The sequence below is a fragment of the Oryza glaberrima genome, chromosome 6, assembly GCF_000147395.1.
Source record: "Oryza glaberrima chromosome 6, OglaRS2, whole genome shotgun sequence".
NCBI classification, from domain to species: Eukaryota; Viridiplantae; Streptophyta; class Magnoliopsida; order Poales; family Poaceae; genus Oryza; species Oryza glaberrima.
Genome location: NC_068331.1, coordinates 12,741,514 through 12,747,790, shown reverse-complemented (window position 1 = coordinate 12,747,790; position 6,277 = coordinate 12,741,514).

The window sequence follows — 6,277 nt, the reverse complement described above, 5'->3', positions numbered from 1 at the left end:
GTCTGATCTTCTGTCTTAGCCGATATATCTCTACAATCACAATGCTGTTATAAATAGATTTGTTATATCCATCACATTAGACAGATCTATCGGCTCATCGAGTATTAGATTATCATATATAATCTCGTGCTGCATCGGTTAGGTCCGACCTACTAGATTGTTGTTGATAATATAAATCCTGTTAAGCCGATAGGTTCATGCTAGTGTTTTATCGGGGTGCTAGCCGATAAGTTATCTGGACGTTGCATTGGCTTACAAAGATTACATACAAGTTGGATTTAGCCGATTGCAACAAAGGTTTCACAGTTTATCTAAATCGATTGGATTTTATGACATCGGACTTCTAGCCGATGTATGCTTTAACCATCGGATCAATACTTATCCTATCATATTATTATTAGTCGACTGGTTTCTACTGGATTATATTATTGTTATATTTTATTATCATCAGCCGATTGTCTTTATATCATTATCTACATTGCACATATAGCCGATTACTCAAAACCCTATCGACGTCGGCTAGAATCGGCATCGGTTAATATCAGCTATCGGTTGGAATTACTCCATCGGCTTGTCAGCCGATCGGCTGTTTTATCTGCTATTTACATATCTTATCAGTTACAAGATCACATTGACTGGCACGCCCGCATCTCATCAACATCTTGGACATGCACTAGAGCTAAATAGATCTCCTAGACCAGTGTGTGTTTTCTGCATCAACAGCAGGCCAACATAGAGGAGAGGGATAAGAAGAGGGCAAAGGCGGAGACAAGAGAGGAGTAGGTGAGAGAGAATAATTAAGTTGTGTCATCGGCTTGGCTCCGCATGCGAGAGGATAGGAGTGAGAAAATTTTCTCTCATCTCATACTCCACACCTAGCTCGACTCCATGAAGTGTCAGTCTTTTTATAAAAACAGCACTTATATCCCAGATATATGTGCCGGTTTTTAATAGGAACCGGTACCTATGTCTGACATCACTTATAGCTGTCGGTTCCTATTAAAAACCAGCACCTATGTTGCCACATAGGTACCGGTTCTCCCAAACGGCGGCCATGTGCATGCGCTCAGACGAGAAAAGCACTACAGCTTCTGGTTCTAGAATTTCCAACACCTATAGTACTGTCCTCTTTTTGTGTTTCTGTAATTGTGGTTGCAACTTTTAACTATGAATGTGGATGACAGTATATCCAAATTAATAGTAAAAAATTGCTATATTTTAGAACGGGAGAATACTTTTAAATACTAATACTATACATCTGGTCCCCATATTTGTAAAATAAATATTTTAGAAATTATTCATAGTTAAAGATTTTAAAGTTTGATATCGGCCTTATCTAAAATAACGAGTATTATCAATCTGGAGGAGAAGTGCTGTTTATGTGTTAACCTTTGGTTGTTTCGTACAACCGTATTGATCTTTCTGAATAATGTGCAAATTGAGTCATAGTGTGAAACTTATGGTATATGTGCCTATCATTCGTTCGCGATTTCTCCTAGCAACAGATCATTCTTGCTGGAAAGAAAAATGATCGTAAGCAAGATAAAGACAAGTAAAGAGAGCAACATTACCACCCAAAAACTCAAGAGAGAGCAAAAGCACAATCTTTTTGTTTGAGAAAATAGAAGCCGTTGTTGCTTAGCTCAAAAGATTTGCAATTTTCTTTTGGTGACCACCCTTTGAAGACCATCCTAGTTGCCTTTTTCAAGTTAGCAGGATATCATTTAAAAAGTTGCAAAGCAAAGTGATCACCCTCTTTCAGTGTAAACTTTTAAATTCCACAGCCAATAAATTCCTTCGATCACATCATTATCAATAAAAAGGTAATTAACACTTTAATTTGTGCGATCAATTAAAATGATCAAGAAGCTACCTTTAAGAATTAGGGTGTGTTCGCTAGAACCAGTTCCCATCCGAAATAGTGATCATGAAAAATAGAACGGTCCATTAGCACGTGATTAATTAAGTATTTGTAAAAAAAATTTAAAAATAGATTAATTTGATTTTGTAAAGCAACTTTCGTATAAAAACTTTTTGCAGAAAACACACTATTTAGCCGTTTGAAAAGCGTGCACGCGGAAAACGATGAGGAGGAGTTGGGAAAGGGGGCATCCGAACACAGCCGTGGCTAGTGGTTACTCAGTTATTGTCTAGTAATCTAGTGTCGCTGATGTATGCATTGACCGTTTGACCTATTTTTAGTCGGCTCTAGAGCATATTTTCTCTCCTTTTTTAGGTTTATAGCTCAATTAAATAAAAAAATAAAAACTAATCCATTATATGCATGTATCTTACCCAATTCGAAAATATACAACTGTTAAGGGATTGCATTTTTGTCTGTTTTCTGCAAGTGTGTTTGCACTAACATGTTTTACTTCTGCGAAGAATGAACTGCTCAGAAGTACATAAACTAAACTACATTGAAATCACATGTTTTTCCCCTGTCTGTATTTGGGGTTAAGAAGTGTTGCTTCAATAGTTCCACTAATGGGAACCAATCCAAAATCAATAGCAACAGTAAGTATGTAGTGTAAAAGAAACGTGCTCTATTAAAACATGGGTAGTCTTGGGTTGCTTTTTGTACCAACAAATTTGTCATACAATAACTTAATTTATACCAATTTTCATTTCCCAACATTAAGAGATTTGTTTAAAATACATGAATTTTATAAGGAACACTTCAATTAGAGTGATTTCACCGTCCTTAAAAAGGTACCGGGAATTACTACATTTCTACCGTAAAAATTAGTCTTTATAGAAGGTACCATCCTTTTTTTGATAGATGGCAATCTTATCTCTCTCCTCTTCTCTCCCCTTCAACATATATCAAAAATCATGCGTGGCATCTCCTCCTATACGTTGACATCACACCATTGTTCAAGCTAAGCGAACTATTTAATTTTACTAATTTCTGTCGTTTAGCTATAAGACAGCAATATCATTGTTTTTCTCTCATTTTATGGAAAGAATAGTGATTTCGAAAATACAATCATTTGGTTTCGTAATATGATTATAATTATCATACTAATTAAGAACAGAGTGCACGGCGGTCTAAATCGCCTCGTTGTACCGTGAGCTGGAATACTAGATCGAAAGAAGCAATTTGATTTACTCCAATCATGGGTAAATTTTATAAAATCCCACATATTTTGGTCCAAATTTCACAAAATTGCAGGAACTTTGACGCGCGACGCATAACCATGGTATTATGGTTCTAACGTTTCACAAAACCATATTACTATGACTTTGATCAATTATATTTTTGAGTTTTACAATCACATCTCAAATTTATGAGCATTTTATCCATCATATAAATTTTACATCCATATTTTCTATTTTGATGTAGGAGTATGTCAAAATGGTTAATGGTGTGGTTTTGAAAAACTTTAGAACCATAATACTAGGGTTAAGAGTCACGTGCTAAAATACCTATGATTTTGTGCATATTATATCATAATATGTGGAGTTTAATGAAATTTACTCTTTGCGTATGTACAGGCAAACGTAGCAGCAGACCAGAAAACTTAGACTCCGGGCAAATCTAAATATATTAAGTATTTTTAAAATTTTATTAATTAATTGTGCTTTTGCCGATGAACCAGGGTGGCCATCGGCTAAGAGCGAGTATAATAAGATGATGTAAGCAGGCTATACATGTTATCACATCATATTTGTACTTATGTGAATAAGAGAGGAGAGGAGAGATAGAAAAAGCATGTTGTCACATCATATTTGTACTTATGTGAATAAAAGAGGAGAGGAGAGAGAAAAAGCATACTGCAGATTTGTAGCTAGCTACAATACGAGCTCCAATAAACTATATTAGAGAGAAATATGGAGAATGCATTAATGGTGTAGTATGTATCTACAGTTAACTAGTATATTATTAGTAGACTATTAATTAATAAGTTAGTTATGATGTGTTAATTTTTTAAGTTAGTAGTTAGCTATATTATTAAACTTGGTCTAATAGGCAGTGGATCCGCCACTGCTCGAAGAAAAAAAAATATGGTACAATTTATTGCAACTTTTTTATTTTTTTCCTGTGCCATGATTCTGTAACTGAATATTGGCAGGTACTGTTCACAGGTACATCTGAAACTATACACATGATATTTAAGAAACAGTGGATACACACATCCTAGTCTATCTATCTTCTATTATATACTAAAAGTCCATTAAACTTCCTATAAGCGCTCTCAAGCCGTTACGTGGCACTTCTACAAATGCTCCTAAACCGCCACGTAGCAATGTCTAATCTCACCGTCGATTTTCAATTAAATCGGTGGACCCGAAAATTTAGACCATTAGATTAGATTAGATCTATTTTATTTAAAAAGAACTAATACCTTACCGTTGGCAAAAAAAAAGTAAGAATTCCATAAGTACGTACGTACGGCTTAAAACAATAAAACTCAAATAATGTTCATCGGTTCCGGTTCGCTGGGAAAATAACTTTAAGTACGTAAAATCAGGAAAGAGCAATCGAGCTTATGCTGCTCACCTACGAGGCTACGATTCGTCAGGAAGGAAAAAACCATGCCAGCGTATCTACGATGAAAAAATTTAAAGCAACGTGTAAACAAATAAAGCCAAAAAATAAACGTACTTAGTACCATCGAAATAAATCGAAAATAGAAACATATGTAGTTACTAGAAAAAGCTCGTGCGTTAAAGCTATTTTAATTTTATTATTAGTGTACGGTTTAGCTAGAGTGAAATTGACTGGGGGAATTCGCTTGGATATTCTTTTTACAAAATCACGAGCTACAATTATGGGACTGATCGTCTCAAATTAGCATGCAAGTTTTTTAAAGTGATTTCTTATATGACTCCCGTATTTGTAAAAACAAACAAAATTAAAAACCGACTCAAACACGGACCTGTAATTCTAAAAAGCGATTGAACTTAATAACTGACTCAAACACAGATGACGTATCAAAGTACCGGCAAAAACATATTCAATCTATCTATCTATTATATACTAAAAGTCTATTAAACTTTCTACAAACGCTCTCAAGCCGCCACGTGGGACTCCTACAGATGTTCCGATATCGCCACACGGCAATCTAATAAATTGGTGGACCCATTATTTCTAACTATTAGATTTACGTTTAAAAGAAAAAAAAAAGACCCCATAACCCACCTCCCTCTTCTCTTCCCGCACCAGCCCGTCTTTCAAATTGGTAGACCCATTATTTCTAACTATTAGATTTATCTTTAAAAGAAAAAAAAGACCCCATAACCCACCTCCCTCTTCTCTTCCCGCACCAGCCCATCTTTCCAATATGTACATACATATGTACATTCCTCCTCCCTCCCCTCCTATCTATTCTCCCCTTCTTTCTTTTCTTTAGTTATTAAAATTCTAAAAATTAATAAACTTTAAGTAAAAATAATTTACCAAAAAAATTTAGTCATGACTTTTAAATAGATATAAATCTATTTCTTCCGTATTACTGTTTCCGCTAAATAAATTAGATCTACGATGTAAAAAATAAAAAATAAATAAAATGTGAGTAACATAAAAAAATATATCCTGACCTTTTGCCATGCCATCCCAACGATTAAAAGGTCTATGAAGAAAAAAGATGATATAGATCATATCATCATATATCACTTAAAAAAGATAATTATATTATAACCGTAATATCACAAAATAAAATAATTTAACTCTCATAGTCCCTCCAAAAATACCTCCTTTATAATGTTATCTTTTTATGAAACAAAATAATGTTAATTAAATCTATCATGAAAGTTATTTTGACATTATTATATGTTTAATATTCAAAGCAATCTACGGTATCGCAAAATAAAATATTTTAATTGTGATTAGCATTCAGAAAAAAATATTATCATCATTCTAAAATATCAATATCAATATGTCCAAACAATCTTAATAAATCTGTCAGAAAAAAAAGACTATGATACCCCTTATTTATTATAAAGTACGTAGATGGTGAGAAGGTGGTTAGGGTAAGACTGAGTAAACAATAAATGTTAGTTGTTTGGATAGGACAAGTAGTACTACTCTAAAATCCCTTATATTTTGAAACAAAATTTAACTTTCTCAGATTTATGTGACGGGGTATAAATCTATCTTTAATTAGATGACATAGTTCTATTAGCTATATGCTTAACAGAAAATCTTAAATAAACTTATCCTAAAATCCACAAATACATAGAAAGCATAAACGCAATTATTACTTAAAGTTTAGAAATACCCATAGTACAAAATATATATAGTTTCATAGAAATCAACTTCATGGTGGAGACA